General features: G+C 47.0%; 1 long non-coding RNA gene across 1 annotated transcript; it reads left to right on the plus strand.

Moving 5' to 3' along the window:
- The first annotated feature begins 2,435 nt into the window (after positions 1 to 2,435).
- On the plus strand, positions 2,436 to 27,674 carry LOC139059579 (uncharacterized). Its single transcript, XR_011514213.1, has 2 exons — positions 2,436 to 2,584; positions 27,165 to 27,674. It is a non-coding gene; the product is annotated as an uncharacterized lncRNA (long non-coding RNA).
- The last annotated feature ends 139 nt before the right edge of the window (positions 27,675 to 27,813 follow it).

The raw sequence follows: 27,813 nt of genomic DNA on the forward strand, positions 1-27,813 counted from the left end.
ACGGCATGCGCGTTATCAGCATGACATAGCAACCCCGACAGGAAAGTAGTGGACGCAGCGTTTTCAAGAGAGGAGGCGCAAGCAAGGCAGATGACGATTATCGTTGTGTGGCAGATATACACTCCAAAGGGTGCAGCCGCTTTAAGAGTGTTACACTCTTAGAAACATTTACACCCTTTGGGGCGTATCTTGTCCCACAACAATTATCGTCATCTGTCTTGCCTGCGCTTCCTTTCTTTAACGCTGCGAACCTGGTACTTTACAGTCACAAACGGCATGCGCGTTATCAGTGTGACGCAGCATTCTCGACAGGAAAGTAGCGAGCGCCGAGTTTTCAAGAAAGGAAACGCAAGCAGGGCAGATGACGATTGCTGTTGTGGGACAAATATACACCCCAAGGGGTGCAACCGTTTTAAGAGTGTAGACAAAGTTGCACCCTTTTGGGTGCATATCTGCCATCAACGATAATCGTCATCTGCCTTGCTTGCGCCTCCTTTCTCGAAAACGCTGCGGCCGCTACTTTACTGTCGGGGATGCTATGTCATGCTGATAACGCGCATGCCTTTCGTTACTGGGAAGCATCGGGCTCGCAGCGTTAAAGAAAGGAAATGCGAGCAAGACAGATGACGATTATTGTTGTGGGGCAGGATACGAGCCAAAGGGTGTAATTTTGTTTTAGAGTTTATATGTATGAATTGTATTACGGCGCGGCGCGCAATGCATTCCCGGCCGTCGCCATGGGTAGGCCGCGGGTGCAGAAGGCAGAAGGCGGCCGTACGCGAACGAAAGCGCGAGCGCGATCGTGCCCGTAAGGCCGATCCCGTGTGTCGGCAACGGCATCCAGAAGCCATGTGAGAGACGCTTGTGCAGTCGAGATGCCTACTGGTCTTGTGATCGTCAGCGTGTACATTAGACCGAACACGTCTCGTTGTGACGTGGAAGCGTTCCTGGCAGAAACGATGAAGGCCTTAAAGCCACATAGTACGCTGATCCTCGTGTGCGATGATTTTAACATCGATATGGCGGAAGAGCACGGGAAATGGATCGAGAGTTTCGCGCTAGATCGCTACTCGTTGAAACTGAAGACCCTACAGAGGCGTACGACGCAACACCGTTCCTGCATTGATCTCACGTTTGCAAGCAGGCTGTGTCACGTTAGGACGGCAGAGCCTCTGACCGTCCACCACAGTGATCACAAGGCAGTACTGTGCAAGTGTATAGTCGTCCGTGAAGGTGTCAGCGTGTGCGTGTAATCAACGATTTCATGATGTAAAATTATTGTTACGTAACTTAATCCGTCATCATTCAACTTCAAGGTTCAAAAAATACAATCCTAGACAAGAAATCAAATCACATATGCATAGCATCTAGTCTCTCAGCATTTCTTGGGTTCGTTGCAAGGTCGTTGGCCTTGGACTTTGATTGAGTTTGCATGGGGGGAAAGCTTCGCGTTCCCCCCATGTATTCGACGTTTGGTAATCAGACGGGCATGTAGCACGTGAGCAGTATTAACTTTTTCCATTTGGTCCGATTTAGTTTTTAGGGCGGTACGAGATGTGCTAGACGACTGTAGCAGAGCTTTCAGTTTCGCAATAACGAATGGCGGATGTTGTTTACGTATACGCCGAACGAAAACATTATGCCACTATCGCACGTAGACCTATATTGTGCCAACGCCAAATAGTTGTTTGAGATGATCGCCGCGTCTTTATTACGATGGTGATTCCTATACTACGACCCTTACCCACAACAAGAAATTCGCCAAAAGCTGGTGGTACTTCTAGAGTAAAAATGAAGAAATACAAGGCAATAAAAAGGTTCCGCATTGATTAGCACGTATGCGATAAAGCACATGCGCGGGCACCAGTTTTCTTCACTCCAAGGACGCAGAAAGGAAATGCGCACTTTTGTGGCATTTCATTAACGATTCGCGAAAGATTCGCTTCATGCAGATTCCGAAATTCACGTTGGATCTGAACAATTTTCTTTTTCAAAAAGGCTAAGAGATAAACCTGTAAACGTACTTTAAGAATGGGTTATTGAGGAGTGGTTAAGCAGCGTGCTCTTCCTGGGACTCTAATATCTATTCTAATCTGTTGTGCTTCCAGTCTGATAACGTGAAATTTCGGTAACCGTCGACGTATATAAGCATCGGGCGGTGACCTGCAGAGTTTGCTTTCAAAGGGAATATCGTTACCCATCTTGGCAAGCGTGTGCATATATCTTTTTTTTTGTCTAATGGCTGACAAGAGGCTAGAAGCACGCAGAAATGGGGAAGGGTTTCGGTTGGGGACAAGCTAGCGCAGTTAGAGTAGATAACCGGATGATGAGGGTGCTGCCGGGTCTGCGATTGGCCCGATTCCGCTTGCTTAGCTTGCAGTAACTGGTCGAAAACAGCGACGGCGTGCAAGGGAAGTGTAAAAGTGCCAGGAAAACCGGTCCTCAAAGAAAGAGAGTTGGCAGAGCGGCGTTGTATACGTGCGGAAGGGCCTCAACGACGTTATACTGTCACGTAAAACTTTTTATTACAGGCAAGTAAATTCATTGTTCCCGGCAGCTCCAAGTTCAAGTGCCAGAGCGAACGGTAGGTGTACAGCTTCTATCCTTTCGAAAGGGGGTAGGCTGCCGCTATTAAACATATTCGGTTTTGTTTCCCCTATTAATGCGTGTTTAATCCGCAAGCATCACTTTCACGGGTTGAGTTTTCGCGGTCATGTCGCGTGACCCAAAGGCGAAGTGGGCGCATGCAGCCCGCAAACATATCACTAATAGTGGGTGGCTAAAGGCGAAAACGGCGTTGAATCAGTAAGAACTCTCTTCTTTTGCTCGGGCTGATAATGCGTAATCAGTGGGTTCACGTCTTACCACATGGGCGAGTTTCCGCAGTTCTCCTGACGTCGCGTGACAGACAGGCGAAGTGGGCGCCACTGGGAAAATTTTCGACCAATTGTGGTGGTCATTGCAGAAACGGAATAGAAACAGCTTGGAATAGATTTGCGGTATAGCGCTCCTGGTGGCTCTTTGTATTTCTTTAGGCCGTCTCTAGCGAAACGAAATGCATATTCATCCCACGCATGCGTTGTATACTCGCGGTAAAAAAACGAGGACCTACAGAAAGGAAGCAAGAACATAATTCACAGTATTCTGACAGTGAGTCATTCTTTATCCAGTTGCGCCGATGTCATTGCGCCAAGCACAAGCTGGGTACCAGTGGCGTAGCCAGAAATTTCGTTCGGGGGGGCTGACGTTCCATGTCGGCCTCCTCCTTATACAATTTGTCGAGGGATAAAATACGTGAATAATAACTGCATTGCGACTGCCAAAGATGCTGCAAACGAACTCTTGAACGCGGTGCACTGTCAAGACAAGTAAAATATGTATTTTTTCATAAAAGAATGTACTCGTATGTCTCAAAAATTGTGCCCGAAATAACTGATATCAATGCTTCCTTAATTGCTGTCTATTTAGTAAATAAAGATAATATCACGCGAACTTTAGAACTATATCAGTTGGAAACCAGCAGCAAAGCAGTGCATATTCCGCTGATATGGAAAATGTAAAGGCTATGAAATGAGCAAGTTGAGGACGAATATTCTAATGAAACTTTGTCCTTCAAGAACTTTGTTTACAATTTTGTACATATGACACGGCCAGGGAAAAATCTCAATGACACTGTCCCTTGTTCCAGTTTATAGCGCAGGAGGAGCTATCACCGGTCGTGTATTGTGCGCTATTGCACCGGAATTATAGTCGCAAGAGAGAGCACATAGAAAGAGCAGGAGTTCTGCAATATATACAAGGGCGAGTAAAATGAAAGTGAGCGAATGCGAATATATGACAAACGGCCAGTACTATATTAAAAAGTGGTCTCCATGAACATTTATACGTTTGTACCACTGACTAACGAGTCGCGTGATTCCCCTGTCATAAAGCTCTGTGGGTTGCTGCTTGAAAAATTATGTAACTTACACTTTCAAGTCATCGTCCGACACGAATCTGGTTCCCTTGAGGTGTTTTCTTCGATGCCTTAAAATGTGGAAGTCCCAAGGCGACAGGTTTGGGCTGTATGGCGGATGTTGCGTCGTTTCGCTCTTGAACTTTGCCAGTTTATGTTAACCACATCAGCGACTTGGGAAAGGGCATTGTCGTAGCGCAAGATTACCTCATTCCTGAATTTTCCACGTCGTTTGTTCTTGATTGCGACACGCAGCCGATCCGGCGTTTCAACATATCGGAAACGATTGATAGTCTCTCAAGGTTTAGCACATTCGAGCAGTAATAGGCCCTGACGATCGAAAAAAAGGTCAACAACACCTTTCCGGCGGAAATGAGAGCCTTTGCTTTCTTTGGGGGCGGTGAATTGGAATGGTTCCACTGTAATCTTGGCCGTCGTGTTTCAGGCTCGTAGTAGTGGCACTATGATTCGTTCCCGATCATAAGTGCAGACAAGAAGTCGTCGCCCTCATTGTGACACCGGATCAGATGAGTCAAAGCACCGCCGAACTTCTCCGCCTTCTGGCGGTGGTTCAAAATGCTGGGCGTCCATTGCGCGCACAAGAGCCGATAATCGAGATGTTAATGAATCATGGTGTGAACCGAACCGTGACTTATGCTCACACGCTTTGCCAGTTCATCAATGCTTATCATCCGTTATTAGCTCATCAACCTTCGCAACTCTGTTGGGGGCGATTGCACGGTGGCTTTGGCCCAGTCTTCGATCGTCCTTGCAAATTTCAGGTGCTTCTTTGAACCGTTTGCTCCAACGCTTCACAGTGGCCAATGAAATGCGATGTTCAATTTACACGGCAGCCATACGGCGACTAATTTATTTTTAGTAAACAACTTCAGTTGTCAAGAGCCTCACGACACCACGGTGTTCAACTTTTGGAGTGTCCACTATTTCACGCAACCATGTTGAACCCAGTGAATGAGAGCATTAAAAAACCTTTATCCTCACACCTGCGTGTCACTTTTGTAAATGAGAGATGCCCCTGCGCTACGCGGATGCCTCACACATAAAGTACCGAACCATTATTGCGTGGGGTGGGTTAGCTCATTTGCATGACTCGTCCTCGTACATCAGAAATTAGAAGATACAATGGAATATACAAATGTGAAGATACAGCTTGATAAAGGGCAAAGGAGTGTCACGTGTAACGTGACACTCCTGTATACGTGTAACTTCACGTATACAGAAAACCTCGCAACAAGATAATTAATTCTATGCATAAATCTCCAGTTAATCTATCTATCTAAGAAAAAGTCACTGTGTATAATGCGTCAAACAAGGCAAGTAAACATGTAGCAAAATCAGGGATACAAAGATCACAGGACCCCCTCCTTCCACTCTCCTTGATGTATCGCGCGTGACAAAAGGCGGCGCGCTTCACCCCCGCTTTTCTCTCTTGCGCACACACGACTGAGCCACCATCGTCAGGTCACCCATGCCACCCCCCTGCCCTAGCTTTCACTCGCACGTACAGCATGCGGCGCGCGGTCACGATGCTATCGCCCTTGGACTGTATACGGAACATGACGGCGATGGCAGGAATGCGCCTGGAGTGTCCATATAACTGCTATCACAGCAATATGATAAGAGTGTCTGGCAACTGAACCGTCCCGGGGCCCATTACTTTCCGCAAAAGAAGAAGTAACAAAATCGAACTTTCACCATGCGACAATTTGTGGCACCGCAAGAATGTATCTTTTTTTTCTTTTGTGGGGGCGGGGGCACGGAAATAAAAAGCGCAAATGAAAGCATGTTGGCCACAATCGAATGCCTAATTTGGGAACCTAAATTGGCTACCAAAGGAATATCGAAGAAAACGTGAGACGCTTTGTCCACAGAGGCCCATGCGCATACTGCTCGGTATCCTACACCGGCGAGAGAAAATTGTATGGAGAGGTTGCGCTCAAGTGAACGCGTTGCATGCCTCGAGTCTCCGCAGTGATGGTGGTGAGCGACCATTGTTTGTTTTAGAGCGCAGCTCTTTGGCGTCCGTTCCTGGGTTTCGCGTCGTCGTCGGCGTTGTCGTCGGCCTCGTAACCAGCTCCGCCCCCCTTTCATCCCCCCAGCGCTAGCAGCGACCGACTGATACCGCTGGATGCCGCTGACGCCGCTAGAGAGTCAAGATAACGTGACTGCATAGAACACCGTCGCCGCCATGCAGAAAGAGGAGGAAAGGATCCCCCCCCCCCCTGTTCTTGTGTGGCGGATAGGGTGCTCTTCAGTTGCCGACGCGCCGGTTATTTCACGTAGGCCCCGGCACGTCGACGAATACGTGACCACCTTCCCACGGCTAGACCTGGTTCTTAGCGCTGCGGAAGCGAGGGTATCATATTGTTTGTGTCGGCATCGGCGGCGTTGTCCCTGAAACCAACTCCGCAGCTGGGGTTGACTCACTATCGGCGTCAGCGGCATCAGTCAGTCGCTGCTATCTCTTCCCTCCTCCCTTTATCGTGTTGTCCGCTTGCTGCGCGCGCTTCTGCCCCCATCGTTTGCCGCTGGGTGTACACGCCGCCCCCCTCCCCCCTCTTCCTGCGAGTCTCCGGTTGTCAAAGCGCCGGCTCGAACTTAATTCCTTTACTGTGCGTCGCAAAGTTGCCCAACGGCTTGCTGGTAGTAGCTGCCTACTTCGCCCCTACCGCACTCACGAAAGACGTCGTGCACTTCCTGAAACTCGCATTAACCGTCCATCGATCCACACCGATGTTAGTAGTGGGGGACTTTAATGTTGACATAAAGACAAACAGCGATTTCCTAACACTTATGCGGGAGAACATCCCGTTCCTCTCGCTCGTAACGCGTCCCACGGCTGTGACAACCTCGCGAGGCACTTGTATAGATCTCGTCTTTGAGAATCAAGCATTGGTGTACCAAGTCGAACATATATCAGTCTATTTCTCCGACCACAAAGCTTCCTTCATGACTGTCAAGAACTGTTAGTGGAGTCTTTGTTAAAGGAATACGTGTGAAAAATAAAAAAAAATTCTGTGATAGCGCATACATGTGTTGCTCGATTTCTTTGCCTCAATCTATCGAAAAACCCGCCGTGGTTGCTCAGTGGCTATGGTGTTGGGCTGCTGAGCACGAGGTCGCGGGATCGAATCCCGGCCACGGCGGCCGCATTTCGATGGGGGCGAAATGCGAAAACACCCGTGTGCTTATATTTAGGTGCACGTTAAAGAACCCCAGGTGGTCAAAATTTCCGGAGTCCTCCACTACGGCGTGCCTCATAATCAGAAAGTGGTTTTGGCACGTAAAACCCCAAATATTATTATTATTATTAATCTATCGAAAAGGTGAAACAGCTTATTTGCTGCGCTCAAATTTCGCATTAGGAAGTAACGTAATCGTCGGTAATTTTTTTTTCTCGTCTGCTCGCCAGAAAGCGTCTGAAACTCTGCCAGGCGAAAATCCACTCGGCCAGAGAAAAACGAATTCGCATCGAAGTGCTCCGCGCGGGCGTCGGGGCAACACGGGAAAAGCGCATGCGCTCTGGCTGACTCTGGTAGCCCCCGGCGGGTAGCCAGAAAAAAAAAATGAAGAGGCTCAATGTGTGCACGCGAATAAAAGTTAAAGTAGCAAAATAAGAACGTAGTTACCTTTCCTGGCTTTGGTTTCTTGACATGGATGCTTTGGCGCAGGTAAAAAAAATGTTGAAATTCTTTTCTGTGATATGACGGCAAAAATGAACCACCACAGTGCTTCGTCTCATCGGACCTCGCTGCGTGCTTTGTCACATTGTCTGATAGTGTGTTCGTATGGATTGTCTAGTCGTATGGTCTGATGTACGACTTTAAAAAAGTTAATCCGCCTTCGACGTCAAATGTTTTTAACATTAAACTCCTAATGTTCCGGAATTGAAAATATAAATAAAGCATGGCTTTGTAAATGTCAATGCAGTTTCGCATAAAAAGTTTATGAGAACTTTATACGCATTACGATTCGGAATTGAAATGAATGCGCTCGGTGAATTCCGCGGCCTCCGCTAGGTGACGCGACGAGCGCGCTCGCCATCAAAACGCCCTTGCAATTTTGCTCGGATGGGGCTCCGTGCGTTATGTGACTCCCGGTGCATGTTCGTTGCCGCGATATCCAGGTCAATTTAGCAATGTTCGCGCTGAAATGTCTTTTCGAGCGTGAAAAGGACATTCTGGACAAAATCCAGCGTGATTTCCGGCGCCGGGGGTTGTTTTGGTCGGCGGTGAATGACACCACGGAAAAATTTCGGTGAGGGGAGGAGCTGAAGCCCCATGAGCCCCCGCCCTGGCTACGCCCCTGCTGGGTACACGTGAAATCCAAACACTACAAGGGCTATTCCACCGGCCTGAAATGGTGGAATACAAACTCTTGTGATTGAAGCGGTGTAACAATTTGTTCAGTTATTTTCTGGAGTTGGCTGTCTCCTGTCTTCACTACCTCACATAATGACTACTCTTGCTTGGACGCCCTATAGATACGATACAAATACGCCTGTTCAAAAGACATTGCGAAGATAACCACGCGAAATTCTTCACCACCGCAACCGCTGCGCTACATCTCACCAGAAATGTTCATTGCTTATACAAAAATAATGATGAAATTGCATCGCCTAATAATAAACCAGCTGAATAAGAATATTTGCGTTTACGCACAATAAATCATTATATCATGCGCGCTCTCCAGTTCTCGGGATGTGATCCCCCACGGGTGTTAGATGCGAGTATTTAATGGGGCAAAACAGGGTGACATGGCCGTGATGCTACTATGTATGCCCAATCTGGCGAATAATTCGCTGTACTAACATCAATGAAGTGCTCGCGATTGGTAAGCGATTCACAAAAGCTAGTTTCTCTCGTAGTTTAGGCCAGCTTTAGCATCATTTCTCGCCAATAAGCGTTCGTTCATTGCAGAACTAAGAGAGATACTTCGATAACACAAACCTCCAGTGATGTGTCAGCGCGATTGTAATCGTTCCCATATAATACTAAATATGTGCGCAGTTCATTGTGCACAGCAATAAGTAAATACATGAAAGCTCAAAGCCTGTTTTGCAAAGTCAACAAACTTAAACAAACATATATTGAGTCTCGCAGAAAAATCAAGCAGTTGGAAGCATTAGAAACAATGTGGGTGATAACGATAATTTGAAAATGCGGCTCGACTGCATCAGGGACGCAGCGGGGTACGTGAAACGTCTTGTGCGTGCTGCGGGCGGTGTACGGGCACTAGATTACATGAATGATGTCGCCAAATGCCTATATAACATTTATTCACGTATTAGAAAGTGTACATGACTATGTTACACCTAGTGGGCGTCTTACGAGCGAAATTTGCAATCGTGCTCGGTCCCTAACGATACTGAAATACTGTTTGATACTGATACTGTTTTGCTGGGAGTGTTTTGTCATACGGTAAATGAACGATTCCACTACTGGTGGCGCCCGAGACTGCCCTGCGCCTCTCGAGCCCGCTGAACTCGAACATGGCTGGGGCACTGGCGCTTCCCTCACTATTCCTCGCTTGCGCTACCGAACACGTTTTGCCGTAGTCAAAGGGCATGATTATCGCTTTGTCCTGCTGCCCTAGTCACCTCGCGTCACTTGTGATGAATTTCATAAGTTATACCTAGGGTGGCATAGTTATCTCTCTCAAACGCGACAGTTTCTGCACGGATGGATAACCATACTACAGAGCTACGCCTCTTTAAACGCAGCACGCTAGTCTAAATTTAGATCCGATTGCGTCATGCTTGACGCGATAACGCTCCATCTGCTCACGGCCCTAATGCGTGATAAAATAATGGCTTCTTTCTTCGAGACCAGGACACCAAAGTAAAGCCTATGCCCTTCATTCACGCCTTAGTAAGCTTACCAGATTTTATGTTGTGACTCAGATAGGTGAGGTCCTACGGGGTAATCTTGTAATCGTGCTTGCTTCCTTCACGTAAAATGCTCAGCCGTGGTCAAAGACGTGGGCGCAGATTGGCGTCCCTCTGTCTTGCAGCCGGAGTTTATTCACACCATTTCCTGGACCCTGCGTGCTAGCTGAGCACGGGGGGTGCTATAACCGTGCACGTGTGAATTTTCTGATAATAATGGCACACTTGTAGGCCTTATAATCCCTGGTTAGCACTGGTTTGAGTTCGATGGATTATAGCCACGATAGCTCAGTGACCTCTCTTGAACTCAACCACTCGCAATTGGTTAGGCAGACATACTGCCGAGCTATGTTTCTCTGAACAGAGCGCGAAATGCTAAATTTTCCCCCGATTGCGTAATGCTGGTCGCGACAACAGCAACATGTCTGCGCGCGACCATGCATCACCATGCATCCGGACAGGCCGCCATTGGAATATGAACCTGGCAACGTTTAACGCTAGAACGTTATCTAGTGAGGCGAGTCTAGCAGTGCTATTGGGGGAATTAGAGGGCAGTAAATGGGATATAATAGGGCTCAATGAAGTTAGGAGGCCAAAAGAAGCATATACAGTGCTAAATAGCGGGCACGTCCTGTGCTACCGGGGCTTAGCGGAGAGAAGAGGACTGGGAGTCGGATTCCTGGTTAATAAGAATATAGCTCGTAACATACAGGAATTCTATAGCATTAACGGGAGGGTGGCAGGTCTTGTTGTGAAACTTAATAAGAGATACAAAATGAAGATTTTACAGGTCTACGCCCCTACATCCAATCATGATGACCAGGAAGTCGAAAGCTTCTATGAAGACGTGGAATCGGCGATGGGTAGAGTGAAAACTAAATACACCATACTAATGGGCGACTTTAATGCCAAGGTAGGCAAGAAACAGGCTGGAGACAAGGCAGTGGGCGAATATGGCATAGGCACTAGGAATAGCAGGGGAGAGTTATTAGTAGAGTTTGCGGAACAGAATAATATGAGGATAATGAATACCTTTTTCCGCAAGCGGGATAGCCGAAAGTGGACGTGGAGGAGCCCGAACGGCGAGACTAGAAATGAAATAGACTTCATACTCTGCGCTAACCCTGGCATCATACAAGATGTGGACGTGCTCGGCAAGGTGCGCTGCAGTGACCACAGGATGGTAAGAACTCGAATTAGCCTAGACCTGAGGAGGGAACGGAAGAAACTGGTACATAAGAAGCCGATTAATGAGTTAGCGGTAAGAGGGAAAATAGAGGAATTCCAGATCAAGTTACAGAACAGGTATTCAGCTTTAACTCGGGAAGAGGACCTTAGTGTTCAAGCAATGAACGACAATCTTGTGGGCATCATTAAGCAGTGTGCAATGGAAGTCGGTGGTAACTCCGTTAGGCAGGATACCAGCAAACTATCGCAGGAGACGAAAGATCTGATCAAGAAACGCCAATGTATGAAAGCATCTAACCCTACAGCTAGGATAGAACTGGCAGAACTTTCGAAGTTAATCAACAAGCGTAAGACAGCTGACATAAGGAAGTATAATATGGATAGAATTGAACATGCTCTCAGGAACGGAGGAAGCCTAAAAACAGTGAAAAAGAAACTAGGAATTGGCAAGAATGAGATGTATGCGTTAAGAGACAAAGCCGGCAATATCATTACTAATATGGATGAGATAGTTCAAGTGGCTGAGGAGTTCTATAGAGATTTATACAGTACCAGTGACACCCACGACGATAATGGGAGAGAAAATAGTCTAGAGGAATTCGAAATCCCGAAGGTAATGCCGAAAGAAGTAAAGAAAGCCTTAGGAGGGATGCAAAGGGGGAAGGCAGCTGGGGAGGATCAGGTAACAGCAGATTTGTTGAAGGATGGTGGACAGATTGTTCTAGAGAAACTGGCCACCCTGTATACGCAATGCCTCATGACCTCGAGCGTACCGGAATCATGGAAGAACGCTAACATAATCCTAATCCATAAAAAAGGGGACGCCAAAGACTTGAAGAATTATAGACCGATCAGCTTACTGTCCGTTGCCTACAAAGTATTTACTAAGGTAATTGCAAATAGAATCAGGAACGCCTTAGACTTCTGTCAACCAAAGGACCAGGCAGGATTCCGTAAAGGCTACTCAACAATAGACCATATTCACACTATCAATCAAGTGATAGAAAAATGTGCAGAATATAACCAACCCTTATATATAGCTTTCATTGATTACGAGAAAGCGTTTGATTCAGTCGAAACCTCAGCAGTCATGGACGCATTACGGAATCAGGGTGTAGATGAGCCATATGTAAAAATACTGGAAGATATCTATAGCGGCTCCACAGCCACCGTAGTCCTCCATAAAGCAAGCAACAAAATCCCAATAAAGAAAGACGTCAGGCAGGGAGATACGATATCTCCAATGCTATTCACAGCGTGTTTACAGGAGGTATTCAGAGACCTGGATTGGGAAGAATTGGGGATAAAAGTTAATGGAGAATACCTTAGTAACTTGCGATTAGCTGATGATATTGCCTTGCTTAGTAACTCAGGGGACCAATTGCAATGCATGCTCACTGACCTGGAGATGATGATGTGTGGTGTTTTTTGGCGCAAGGGCCAGGTTTGGCCAAAGAGCGCCATGACAAGTGGTAGTGTTAACGATGTATTATGGAGGATGTGACTTGGCTGTAAAGTGGCCTAAAAATAGTCGCTATAAAGTGCGTAAAATCCGTGTACTATAAAATTATGGCGATGACGAATGACTAATACTATGAACATTAAAATCCATCGTAAAAGGATGATGCAAAATAAAAATATATAGGATGGTAAAATTACTTGGAGCACTGCTGCCTCGCCAGAGCCCTTGAAACCCAAGGGCCTAGAGGCATGTGCTATACTAAAGAGCTATCGCAGCGGCATCCTCTGAAGAGAGGACCCGCTACGAACATGTGGGGCTAAAAACATGCAGGACAACATCTTTCAGGAAACTTAGGACTGCGTTGGTGTCAAATAAAGGTTCTGGGCCGAGTAGCATTACGGGATGTAGGGGGATGTGCTGCCGGTATGCTAGCGAAAAATGTTTCCTTCTTTCGGATTCGGCTGCCCGACACTCCAGGAGGACGTGGAGGACGGTCAGCCTCTCCCCGCGTCTACCGCAGGTTGGAGGATTATTTTCAGTGAGTAAATAGTTATGCGTGCCAAATGTGTGTCCTATTCTGAGGCGACAGAATAGGACATCTGTTCGCCGCGATTTTGTTACGGAGGGCCAAGAACCTAACTGTGGCTTTACTACGTGCAGTTTATTATTTACTTCTGCGTCCCACATACGTTGCCAGTGGTTTCGCAGTTTTCTTCTTAAGAAAGGCTTCAGGTCTGTGACAGCGACCGAAGCAGTAGGACTAACTGCATGCAATGAAATGGATGTGGCCATCTGGTCAGCTAGTACGTTTCCCTCAATGCCCCTATGACCCAGCATATAATCACATGTTGGTTAGATATATATGCTTTACACAGTGCGGAGTAGAGTTGATTAATTACCGGATTTTTGTGGCTACAGAAAGACATCAAGGCCTTCACAACACTAAGGGAGTCCGTATATATAACTGATTTCTGGAGTTTTGACTTATTTGTATGCTTTGCGACCGACAGCAGTGCGTAAGCCTCAGCCGTAAAGATACTAGTTTCCGGATGCAGTACATCGGTTTCAGAGAAGGATGGGTCGACGGCTGCATAGGACACCCCGTCGTGTGACTTCGATGCGTCTGTGAAGAACTCCGTGCAGGAGTATTTGTGCTGGAGTTCCCGGAAATGCATTTGGATTTCAATCTCTGGAGCATGTTTTGTAACTTGCATGAAGGATATATCACATTGTATCAGCTGCCACTCCCAAGGAGGTAGCAGCTTGGCTGGATGCATTGGGCAAAGCTCGAGGATTGGGACACGCATTTCGTCACTAAGTTCCCTCACACGCAGCGAGAAAGGCTGTCTTACGGAAGGACGATTATTAAATAGTGTAGCATATGTCGTATCGGTAATGATATTAAAACACGGATGTTGAGGATTGGATTGGATGTTGAGGATGTTGAGGACTTTCAAAAAATATGTTTGGCTGATGTATGTTCTCTGCAGATGAAGTGACCACTCATTTGATTCTGCATATAAGCTTTCAATAGGACTTGTTCTGAAAGCTCCAGTGGCCAGTCGGATTCCTAGATGGTGGACCGGATCTAGCATCTTTAGCGCGCTCGGGGCTGCAGAATGATAGATCACGGCACCGTAGTCCAACCGTGATCGGATGAGGCTCTTGTAAAGATTCATTAAACATTTTCTGTCGCTGCCCCATGTTGTGTGGGATAGCACTTTAAGTAAGTTCATTGTTTTTAAGCATTTGTCCTTGAGGTACTTTATGTGTGGGATAAACGTTAATTTGGAATCAAGTATGATGCCTAAGAACTTGTGTTCTTTTTCCACAGGAATTCGCTGACCATACATTTCGATAGTGGGTTCTGCAATGAGCCCTCTTTTTCTTGTGAAAAGCACACAAGAACTTTTGTTGGGGTTAACTTTAAATCCGTTTTCTTCTGCCCATTTGGACACTTTGTTCAAGCCCTGTTGAACTTGCCTCTCACATACAGTAAGGTTGCAGGATTTGAAACCCATCTGTATGTCGTCTACGTAAACAGAATAAAAAATGGCTGGTGGTAATGAAGCACGAAGGGTGTTCATTTTCACGATGAAGAGCGTGCAGCTAAGTACACCTCCTTGAGGTACACCAGTTTCCTGTATAAAAGGCCGCGACAATACATTGCCGACTTTCACGCGGAATGTACGGTTGGACAAATAGCTTTCTATTAGGACGAGCATATTGCCACGGATGCCAATTCCCGACAAGTCTCTCAAGATTCCATAGCGCCACGTAGTGTCGTACGCCTTCTCCATATCGAGGAATACGGATAGGAAATATTGTTTATGTAGAAAGGCGTCGCGAATGTTTCCCTCAATGCGCACAAGGTTATCGGTTGTGGACCTTCCTTCTCTGAAGCCACACTGAAAGGGATCGAGGATATTGTTAAGTTCAAGGAAATGTACAAGTCTGCGGTTAACCATTTTTTCAAAAAGCTTACAAAGACAATTTGTAAGAGCTATCGGAGGGTAGCTTGCCGCCAAGGAAGGGTCTTTACCCTGCTTAAGAACAGGCACCACAATCGCTTCTTTCCATGCGGATGGGAGGCATCCCGTAGCCCAAATGGCGTTGAAAAGCGTGAGTAGTGTAAGTTTGGTGTCAGTGTGTAAATTTCTGATCATTTCGTACATGACTCTATCAGGTCCCGGTGCAGAGCTTTTGCATGTGGTCAAAGCAGCTCTCAACTCTGCAATACTGAACGGCCGGTTATAAGGTTCATTCTGTCTGGATTTTTGTATTATTGGCTTACATTCTTCTATTCGTTTGTATTTAAAAAATGATTGCGAATAGTGGTTTGAACTCGACACGCTCTCAAAGTGTTCTCCAAGTGTGTCTGCCTGATCTTTCAGTGTTTCACCTTGTGTGTTCACCAAAGGAAGTGAATATGTTTGTCGCCCTTTTATCCTATTAACCCTGTTCCAGACTTTGGCCTCATCTGTATAGGAGTTGATACCAGATAAAAACTTCTGCCAACTCTCTCTTCTGGCTTGTCGGCGGGTTCGCCTGCCTTGGGATTTTACTTTTTTAAAATTGATAAGATTCTCCGCAGTGGGGGAGGCGCGTAGCATCCCCCACGCTTTGTTTTGTTTCTTACGAGCGATCCTACAATCGTCGTTCCACCACGGGACACGCCATTTGCATGCCAATCCATTTACTTGTGATATACATTTAGTTGCGGCATCTATTATGAAAGCTGTAAAATATTCCACGGCAGCATCAATTCCTAACGAGGACATGTCATCCCATGATATACTAGTTAAGTTTCGGAATTTCTCCCAGTCTGCTGTCTCAGTCTTCCACCTAGGACCCTGTGGTGGATATTCGTCTTCTTTAAGTGTTCTTAATAGTACGGGGAAGTGGTCGCTTCCGTAAGGATCGTTCGTAACTTCCCATTCTAGTTCAGGCAGTATGGACGGAGAAACTATGCTCAGATCAATTGAAGAAAAGGTATTGTTCGCAAGACAGTAATATGTGGGTTTCTTCTTATTCAGAAGGCACGCACCAGAAGAGAAAAGGAACTGTTCAACAAGACGACCTCGCGCATCTATACATCTATACAGAGTCGCCCCACAGAGAGCTGTGAGCATTGAAATCGCCAAGAACAACGTAAGGTTCTGGCAATTGGTCAATAAAGGATTGGAATTCATGCTTCGTTAATTTGTAATGTGGGGGTATGTAAAGAGAGCTAATGGTGATGAGTTTGTTTAGGAGTACAGCTCGAACCGCCACTGCTTCGAGAGGCGTTTGTAGCTGTAAAAGTTGACATGCAATGCTCTTATGGATAACAATGGCAACACCGCCCGATGATGCGACAGCACCATCGCGATCTTTGCGAAAAGTTATATACTGTCGGAGAAAGTTTGTGTGTTTGGGTTTTAAGTTTGTTTCTTGTAAACACAGCACTTTGGGATTGTGTTTGTGGATTAGTTCTTGAACATCATCAAGGTTTCTAAGGAGACCTCTGACGTTCCACTGAATTATCTGTGTATCCATATTGGAGGTCAATAAGTGCTGTGTGTACAGAAACAGAAGTAGTGATTATGAAAATTACAGAGATTAAATTACAGAGCCCTTTCGAGGCCCTGTAACGGGAGTTTTGTTCTTTCTGGAGCGTTCGAGGGAGCCTCGCCGCTCCTTAGGCGCTTCGTGCGCCTTGAGGATAAGTGTTGTGTCCATTGCCTCTACTGAGGCTCCGGACACGTGCTCTTGCGAGCGAGAAGTTTTCAGAGGGACTCCCGCCTTGGAGGGCAAGACCCCTGCGCCCACCACCCCGGAGGTCGGTGGGGCTCCCTGAGGGATTTGGCTGCGCCGGCTGTTGCCAGCGCTGGAAGGGGCCGGGGAGGTTGGGGCAGCCTCGGCTGCGCCCACCTTCGGGGTCGATGGTCCCTTCTGCTCGGTTGGCGGAGCAGCGCTAGCTGCAACCACCGTGGGGGCAGATGGCGTAACTGCCGACTCACTGCGTGTGGGTCGGACAGCCGCCGGAGGCCGTTGTGACGCTGCCCCCTGACGCGCCACTTCGGCAAAGCTTTTCTTTGGCAGGTATGCTACCCGCCTGCGTGCCTCTTTGAACGATATATTTTCCTTAACTTTGATTGTAACTATTTTTCTTTTTTCCATGATGGACAGGACCGCGAGTACGCGGCGTGTTCCCCATCACAGTTCACGCAGTGTGGATCATTCTCGCAATTTTCAGATGGGTGTTCTTGGGCACTACATTTCGCGCAAGTCTGGCGGCCTCGGCAGTTCTGTGAACTGTGGCCAAATCTTTGACACTTAAAGCATCGGAGAGGATTGGGGATGTACAGACTGACTCGGATCTTTATGTAGCCAGCCTCAATGGTCTCAGGTAGCATACTTGATGCAAAAGTAAGAATTAAGTGTTTTGTCTCAATCTCCTTGCCATCGCGCCTGATCTTTATTCTCTTGACATTGGTCACATTCTGATCGCTCCAGCCCTCCAGTAGTTCAGCTTCACTCAGTTCCATGAGATCGGCATCGGAAACGACTCCGCGGGTGGTGTTCATTGTGCGGTGTGGTGTGACCGTCACTGGAAGATTCCCAAAGGATACTAGTTTAGAGAGTTTCTCGTACTGTGTCTTATCACGCAGTTCTAAGAGGAGGTCACCACTTGCCATTTTAGAGACTTTATAACCTGGGCCAAAAGCTTCACTAAGTGTCTTTGCAACAAGAAAAGGTGAGATCATTCTCGCTGCCTTTTCTTTTTTCTCTGAATGTACTACATGAAATCTTGGAAAATTCTCATTATTTCGGCCAAAAAACTTGAAAACTTCTTCGGTGCGCCCTCGTTTGTGAGGGCGATCAGGAAGTGTTGGAAAAGAACTTGCCATAGATATGTGTGAAAATTCGGTAGCGCCGCCAGCCACCCACCATGGAGCCCAACAAGGGGACGCTGCAGGACCGCGAAAAGACGGCCTGCATGCGCCAGCTGTACGACACTACTATAACCAAATCTGTTATAACCAAGGTTGGCTATCCCACACAAGGTTAACCCTTGCCGCCGAGGAGAATGAAGTAAATGGAAGAGAGGAGAAGACAGGAAAGGTCAAAAAGTAAGAGATAAAGACGAAGATTCGAGAGGAAGAGATAGGAAGAGGCGACTGCCGATTTCCCACGGGTGGGTCAGTCCGGGGGTGCCGTCTACGTGAAGCCGAGGCCAAAGGGGTGTGTTGCCGCCGCCGAGGGGCCGTAAAGGTCCAAACACCCGGCATTGGCTCAACCCCCAGGATCCCCTTTTCCCCGGACACGGCTAAGCCGCGCACGGCTACACGCGGGAGGGTCCAACCCTCGTGTGCTCGGGTCCGTGGTGTCGCAACACACCAAACGCCTGCTTGCGCAGACGCCCCTGCGGGGTCACTGACCTGGAGAGGCAAAGCAGAAGAGTGGGTCTAAAATTTACTCTGCAGAAAACTAAAGTAATGCATAACAGTCTCGGGAGAGAACAGCAATTTACAATAGGCAGTGAGGCACTGGAAGTCGTAAGGGAATACATCTACTTAGGGCAGGTAGTGACGGCGGATCCGGATCATGAGACGGAAATAATCGGAAGAATAAGAATGGGCTGGGGTGCGTTTGGCAGGCATTCCCAAATCATGAACAGCAGGTTGTCATTATCCCTCAAGAGAAAAGTATATAATAGCTGTGTCTTACCAGTACTCACCTACGGGGCAGAAACCTGGAGGCTTACGAAAAGGGTTCGAATTGAGGACGACACAACGAGCTATGGAAAGAAGAATGATAGGTGTAACGTTAAGGGATAAGAAAAGAGCAGATTGGGTGAGGGAACAAACGCGAGTTAATGACATCTTAGTTGAAATCAAGAAAAAGAAATGGGCATGGGCAGGACATGTAATGAGGAGGGAAGATAACTGATGGTCATTAAGGGTTACGGACTGGATCCCAAGGGAAGGGAAGCGTAGCAGGGGGCGGCAGAAAGTTAGGTGGGTGGATGAGATTAAGAAGTTTGCAGGCACGGCATGGCCACAATTAGTACATGACCGGGGTTGTTGGAGAAGCTTGGGAGAGGCCTTTGCCCTGCAGTGGGCGCAACCAGGCTGATGATGATATATATATATATATATATATATATATATATATATATATATATATATATATATATATCAACAAATGCATCTCCCGAGTTACTGGCCCATCAAGAGTACGCAGCAGCCAGGCCAAAGCCGGGAAAGTAGGCAAAGAAAGCACACAAGTACAACAAAGTGCCGCGCGTCTAGTCGTTCTGCATTTTATGGGCTTTCTTTTAGGCTTCTAAAGAACTTTTATGTAACACGCATTGAGGTAGAGAAAGCTATATCGAGAAATTCTGATTGTTGGCGGAATCAACGGGAGGATAAGGAGAAATCAACGAGATGCGCTTTCTACTCACATTATGGGGGTACGTATCATTAATATTTTTGGCGTTAAGCTGAAGGTTTGTTGCACAAACAGTGCCAAAAAACATGAAATCAAAGAGGGTTGATCTACAAAATGCCGGCAACCTTTAGTTTGACTGACTGCAGGCATTAGCGTGACCATGGCTAGCCAGTGAGGAAGAACTAGTGGGTAAATTTTTTTCAAGCAATTTTGCTGGTTGATAACGTATTACGACATATTGACTACACCTTTTGTGCAGAGCCTTAGTTCTAGCTTTTTACATACCCATGTCTTGCTATTTTTCTCTCAAAATCGCCCATTTGTTCAGAATCAAAAGGAAGCATCTAGCTCTCATATATAATATGTGCCGCTGCCATGCTACTGGTGTTGGCACAGCATTTCTGTTCCGGTTTAGGCTTTTGTATACGCAAGCCGCTTGCATCGCTAAACATAAAGCTACTTCAATAGTCGAACAATTCCGCCTGTTCACACCAATGTCCACATGACACAAATGAGGGCTATACTCGAAACTTTCATTCATTGCAGCAGTGTGCGTGAGAGTGTCTACACTTAACGACAGCGCTATCTTAAGGAATTCAACGTGAAACTGTTCCCTGGATTCATCTCAGCCTTACGAGTGAAAAAGTGAAAATGCACTACTGAACTTTTGGGACAAGCGATACGCGCACGAAGCAGAAAAGCTCGATTTAATAATGCTCACCTATCGAGATGAATAGTAGCAGTGACACACAGACATTTTCGATTGCGATCAATCCCGATACGGATTAAAATTCTGACTAGTGATAGGTCCCCTTCCTCAGCTTGCACGAAGGGGCCAATCGCGACCGAGAAATTTGATTCCGATCACGTACGATCGCTATCGAATGTTCACCGTGTGACGCCCGTAGTGGAAAACGTCGCACGTTTCATTTCAGAGCACGCGCACATCGCGCAAGACGAGTAATTTTCCGCCAAGCACCTCTGCGACACATCGTCCAGAGATATCACGATTGCTATCTTGTCAAGACACCTTGTAACAGCAAGAACACGAAGACTTGGACGGCTCGGATGGGACGCGGCCACCGCTGAGCTTCGCAGCCGGCAAGGAAGCTCACACGCAGTAGCGCAGGAAAAATTACAGCGATAACGAGCCAATAAAACTCATTGCTACTTATCCTATCATCACTTCTGAAACTTCTGGAGTACTTGCGTTCAGCAACAACACAAACAGACACGTACGTACACACTTCGCAGCGATGAACCGCGATACACACACAAATCGTGTGCGCTGAGTCGGGCAATCGACATTTTTCATTTTGGTGCGCACTGCACACGTATCGTGCTGAGAATGGACGTGTAAATGATGGATTTCTCTGTTGCAATGCACACGTGAAGCATGTCACAAAAAAACACGAAATCAATGGCTTTAACTATTACTTCCATGACGCTTGTGTAAACACTACATACTTCCTGCAGTGAGATTACTTCCATCTACGAAAAGGCGAAATTTATAGTTTACACAGACGACAAAAGTGTTTTCATATCGTCCGCTTCATGCACCAATTTAATGACTATGGCAAATGACTTCTTGTGTAGCCTATCCTATTGATCCACAGAGAACTATCTGAAAGTAAATACGGCGAAAACAAAGGCCGTAATTTTTCATGCCAAAGGCATGAGTCTTCCTTCAGATGTAACATTAGCGCATAGATCCACAAATATAGAACTTGCTATTTCTGCAAAGGTGTTAGGGCTACACTTCACAAGTACTATGCAATGGGATGACCATGTAAGCTTTGTACTCCAAAACCTTAGCTGCATAACAGGTGTTTTAAATCGCTACAGATATACTTTACCCGTCCCTGTAAAATTATTAATGTATAATGCCTTATTTGTGTCTCACAAGCACTATGGGCATCTTGTATGGGGCACCACAAATGAATGTAACTTGAGTAAATTATTTCGTATACAGAAGAAAATATTACGTGTCATCGCTAATGTACCGTTTGCCGCCCATACTGAAAACCTCTTTGAGAAATCCACCATTGCTACAGTCCATTATATCCATAACTGCAGACTATCACGTGGCTATTACTTTAGCACCAAACGTAACAATACTTGCAGAACATGCAAAGCTATCCGTCAATTCATGCCGTTATTCAACTCGTACACTTGAAGTATGGAAGGTTCCGCGCTCCAGAACTAACTACGCTTGTCAAACATTGTGTAGCAACCTTCCAAGATTACTGAATCATATGATAGAGCAGGCTACAATTTACAGAATTTATCGCTGTCGGAATTTAAACCTCTATTGCTTTCAGCTCTTTAGAGCGCGTTTGTGAATCATTAATAATGTATGTTATTTTTTTGTCTATGTTACCAAGTGTATATCACTTAATTATTTCAATGCCGCAGTATGTTTTGCATTGTTATTACTTGTGAAAATATTTCACTGTGTTTCATATATTGTATAACTACAATGTTTTATGGCCACTATATAAATGTAATTTATATGGCTCTTGATATTTTACCCCATGCAGCCATATTGTACCTAAGGGGGTGAAGTTACCTCAAGCCGCATCTATGATGCTTTTTTCCCTCATCCACCTCCATTTACCACTCCTCTGTACACGTGTGTGCGTGTAAATGGAAGTCAATAAATCAAATCAAATCAAATCATTGCCGCGTAATCGTTTTGATGCCGTCGTAGATGTTATCGCCATCACTTCTGCTTCGTCATTGGACTCTTGCCATGCCGTTGTCGTCACACCATTGTCGTCATACTGTCTTCGCGATAAAGTTGTGATGCCATTATCGTCACAACTTGTGGGAGTGCCCTGCCAACTCCATCTGGCGAAAGACAATACTTTCTAAGCTACTACACAACCAGCGTCCCACGGCAGCTGGGAGGAGTGCGCCCCAATGAAAGTTTGCAAAGCTATGGTGGCCGCTTCTGTTGCAGCAAGGCAAGAACGTGCTGGGTCAGCAGGCAGGAGCCTACAAGGAGGTCCGGACTTGGACTTTGGTTGCTTTAGTACTAATAAATGTTATTTCTCTCTCTCTCTTATTAACTCGTCGTCATCACACTGAGCTCATACCACCGCCATGCAATCGTCGTCTTTGTGTCATCATTTCGTAATGGTCGTGCATTTGTCATACCGTTGCCTCGGTGCGATAGTGGTTGTTCTATCAGCGTCATTCTAACTTCGTCATCCCACTCTCGCCATGCCATCATTGTCACGCCATCGTTGTCACGCCAGGGTTGTCGAACAATCGTCGCCATACAATTGTCGCCACGACCGCCGCGTCACGGTGTGGTTTTAGTCATCACTTCAGGAACGCCATTTTTTTGCCACGCGGACATCGTCATACTGCCTTCGTCGTTCCGTCAACATCATTCCTTCTTTTTTGTAGTGTAATCGTGGTCTTCATTCAATTGTTTTTATGCCGCCTTTGTCATGCCATCTTCGTCATTGCGTCGTTCTCAAACTGTCACACTCATGCATCCGCTGTCATGCTACCGTGGCCGCGCCATAACTGTCAACCCAGCTTCGTCATCCAGTTGTCTTCAGACACTCGTCGCCATCCCATGACCCTCTGCCGTCGTTGCCACGCTGTCTTCGTTATTCTATCGTCATCAATCCAGAATTCTCATCTTATTGCAGTCATGTCGATATTGTCATATCGCCTTGGTCATTCCACTGAAGGCATTCCTGCGTTATTGTATCATAACTTTGTCGTCATCATGCCGCCATAGTGATGGGTGACCTTGGCATGCGAGTGCCATACCAAAGTGGACCCACACTGGAGAAGTCTATGTCCCATATGGCCGGAGCAACAGAATTCCCAGAAGGATCAGTATATATTTTAAATGAACTCGACTTCAACAATACTGCGTGTCACCACATTGCTTGATTGTTCATCGCGTCACCAACGACAGTCATAGTAAGATGGGTTGTGCCGGTATACTTGTTATGGTGTTCGAAAACGCCTACGCTGTCTAACATTTGCTCGAAAGCTCTAGCAACAATTTTAGTGACTTAGCAGCAATATTTAGCCAAAACTGAGTCACTTTTTCGTTTCGCTTGTGCCGCACACTTAAAAAATTAGAGTAAATCTGGGCCTCTTCGATTTTCGTTGTTTGGCCAGCCAGACGGCACTTCTCTCACAGGAAATGACGTGAAGCTGGAATAGCGGTCACCTGTGGGCAAAAGCCTCCGAGAAGTATCGGGCAGCGCAAGGCGCCCGAGGTCACCCAAGGCTCGCAAAATCCCATAGCCAGCAGCTGGTGCTATCGTGCTGACGCGGCCCTTCCCTCAGTGTCTTCTGCTTGTGTGAGATGGCGGCTTCGGCGGACAGGATTATCGTGCTACTTCAAGCAGTAACCTAACTGTTGCACGCATACGATGCTGTTGAATAGGAACGCGATGAAGAGGACGAGTGTGTCATGAACCTCTCGCTAGCCCGACTCGCGAGACAGGATCGGCACGTAGTTCCCCTATACGTGGCGCGGGTTGTGCCAGGGTATTGGTCATCGTGTCAAAGATGTTTCGACTCCCCAGAAGCACAGCTGCGGCTGTTGTCGAAGAAGTTGAGAGGTCTGAATACAAGCACCGATATTCCTCTACCCGTAGCTTATACCGGAAAGGAAAACAGGGAACTAGACAGCGAAATTATGGAATCTGAAGAACGTGCTGTCCTAAACAACATCAAAACAACAGCGGCGGCTGGCGAGGACCGCATCACCAATAAAATGCTACGGAACCTAGATGATCAGTCGGTTACTGAAATCACCAATCCTTTCAACATCCACTGGAAAGAGGGAACTATACCCACCAGCTGGAAACATGCAAACGTAATTTTCATACCCAAACCAGGCAAGAAGCTGGAGCTAGAGAATCTCCGCCCTATCTCCTTAACCTCTTGCCTGGGGAAGGTTATGGAACACGTCATTCTTAAGAGGCTAAACGAGTACACTGAAGGCAATGGGCTGCTGCCCCATACGTTGATAGGCTTCAGATCAAATCTGTCCACTCAAGACATTATGTGACAAATTCATCAAGATATCCTACATTCGGGCCCTATAAGAGCCACCCGTACAATTCTAAGGCTGGACGTGAGTAAAGCGTTCGACAATGTGTCACATGCTTCAATACTCACAAATCTAGCCCAAATGAATGTCGGGAAGCGCACTTATAGCTATATTACAAGCTTTCTCAAGGATCGCACTGCAGAAATACATTTTGGGGACATTAAAAGCGGACAATTTCAATTAGGTACAAGGGGCATCCCCCAGGGTGCGGTCCTCTCCCCCTTCCTTTTCAATGTGACCATGCGAAACCTGCCTCTGTTACTGGAAATGATCCCGCATATCAAACACTCCATCTATGCCGCTGACATCACCATCTGGACAAATAGCGGTTCCGATGGAGAAAACACTGAAGCATTACAAGCGGCCGCGGTTACCGTACAAAATTTTGTGCGACAGAATGGTCTAGCGTGCTCGCCGACAAAATCGGAGCTTCTCGTCATCCGTGATAAATCAAACAAACACCCCACCGAAAGGGACGCCCCCTCCCCTATACGAGTCAGTATGGAAGACGGCCCAGTTCCGCCCGTACTGACTATAAGAGTCCTGGGCACGTTAATTCAACATAACACCCATAATTCTGAGGCGATTGTCCGATTACGGACGACAGCCCGCCAAATATGTGGCCTAATCAGTCGAGTAGCCACACGACACCGCGGTATGAAGGAGGCTGATACCTGCCATTTGACCCAGGCTTTCCTGATCAGTCGCGTCGTGTATTAATTCCCTTACTACCACCTACGCCTTTCTGACAAGGAAAAGGTTAACAGCGTCATTCGCACAGCTCATAAAGCTGCCCTTGGTCTCCCGAGGTATGCCAACACTGAACGATTACTTCAGCTAGGTATATACAGTACCCTAGACGAACTCGTGGAGGCCCATAAAACAGCCCAACGTGAACGACTCTCCCGCACCGCAACTGGCAGGGTTATTCTAAGTAAACTCGGGCTGAATCCCGTCATGAATTCAGCAGGAAGAACAACATTACTCGGTGCGGTCAAAAGCCATTTGGTTATAAAACCGTTACCCAAGAACATGCTCTCTGGGAGACACGACAAGAGGCGGTCTGCCAGAGCCAAGGCCCCTCAAGAAACGTACCAAAGCAACCAGCACACCGCTTACGTCGATGCGGCAAAGCAAAATCACCAAACTTACGTAGTGAGCGTCGTGACCGGAGAGGGAAGTATCCTCAACGCCGCGACCATAAAAACAGCGTCCACCGTGGAAGCGGAAGAGACTGCCATTGCTTTGGCCATCATGAATCCCTCCGTGCAAACTATTATAAGCGACTCCAAAAGGGCAATAGTCAACTTTTCCAGAGGCAGCATAGGCGTCTGTGCAGCGCGAGTCCTACGGGACTTTAATAATGAAAACACTGTTGAACTCGTACGGGTCCCTGCCCATTCGGGGAATCAAGGGAATGAGGAGGCGCACTGGGTAGCCCGAGGTCTAATCAACCGGGAGATGTGCCCCTCAGACTCGGATCCCATGGATGAGGGACCGACGACATACCACGAAATAACAAACTATTACAAGCAAAAAAGACAAATCTACCCGCCTCCAAACGCAAGCCTCACGCCAGCGCAAGCCTCGATCCTGCGTCGAATCCAAACTAAATCGTTCCCCAGCCCACATTGGCTAGCCATAATTACGAACGGGCAATGGAACCCAATATGTCAAAATTGCACAAATCAAACATTGGCTACCCAAAATCACATTATTTGGGGGTGCGAGGGCTTAGCCACTCCCAGGTCGCTCCTGCCAGCTCCCTCACAACAGACGTGGGAAGAGCTGCGCAGAACGCCGGATGAAAAAGTACAAAAAGCCCTCGTTGCCTGGGCCGAAAGGGTCGCTCCTCGTGAGGGGCCATTCTAGGACTCGGGCCTGCCAGATCATAACTGAGCAGAGTCTCAATAAAGTTGTTACCACCACCAGGTCCGAAATTTACCCTGAGCGCTAGCGCGGATGGTAGGAGTTGTCCGCTGAGGTGGCGGCGCTGATAACGCTCACATACCACGACATGCAAACTACAATCTACGCGATTGCTGCCAAGTTTTATGTATGTGAGTCGAGTGTACACACAACAATGCGGCGTGTTCTCACCTTTCTATTGTGTGTCAGCGCGAGGTAGATGAAGTGGCCCGACAGCAACGATGTCGCACGGAACAAGAGGGCATTTCGAGCGCTCTATCGCAGCGGGGTTGTGCAAGCCAAGAGCCTGCCAGACGTCATTGTGGATGGCGACGGAGGCCACGTTGGCATAATAAAACCCTCCGAGTCATGAGAATGATGCTTCAATAGAAATAGGTTCCATTCAGTAATCTTACAGGGAGTCTGCAAGGCCAACGTGATGTTCACCCACGTCTTCATCAGCTTTTCTGGCTGCGCGCACGATAATTGTGTTTCGCAGGAAAGCTCTATTTTCCAAGATGCAAGAACGAACTGCGATGGTAAGAAAAAGTTATCTGTATAGTTAGCTAACCGCAAATAAATTGCGCCGTAGCGAATGATAAGTAGTGGCACAGGGGAGGCCTCTAACTTTGTTAGATGATTTCATGATCTCTTGAACAATTCCCATTGCAATATACGTCTGGTCGAGCTGATGCCAGATAATGAACTCTTGCAGGACCGTGCCTGATCGCTGATTGTGCCTATCCATCGCAGCCCTGGCTGCAGATCCCATACCGACTATGCGGAGCGTGTTGGCACCCAAGGATGGAGACTTTCAACGCTACCCACTGCAAGCAGCGGGTCGCCATCGAGGGACCTCTCGACCTGTTAAAAGCCCGCTTCGGACAGCTTGCGTATGTTGACGCCTCTACAATCCCGGAAGCTGTGAGCAACGTGATGGCGGCCTGCGTTCTCCACAATATTGCCAGCAGCAGTGGTGATGCCGTGGTTGACGAGGAACCAATGGACAGCGGAACAAATGTTTCATCTAATGACCCAGACAGCGGGGTAGAAGCATAGGTCCTTGCAACAACTCTCCGTGACCCCATTGCTTAGGCCTTGTAGTTTTTCCTGACGGAGCATTCAGGAAATTTGATTTGTTTTGCTTGAATTTATGACTGCTCCTTTGGGCATCTGATTAGCTTTTCTTTTATTTTACGCTAAACATAATCGGTGGTTAATCAGTGTTCGTGTCATCGTTATTCATATTGTTACGCGCAAACTGTTTGCTTAAAAATGCAAGGCAGATCAAGGGAGACGGTTGCCGTTTATTCCGGGAGCGGTCCAGAGGTAGCTCGCCGTACGTCGTCGTCCTCTTTCTCTCC

This window comes from Dermacentor albipictus, chromosome 1 (assembly GCF_038994185.2).
Source record: "Dermacentor albipictus isolate Rhodes 1998 colony chromosome 1, USDA_Dalb.pri_finalv2, whole genome shotgun sequence".
In the NCBI taxonomy this organism is placed as follows: domain Eukaryota; kingdom Metazoa; phylum Arthropoda; class Arachnida; order Ixodida; family Ixodidae; genus Dermacentor; species Dermacentor albipictus.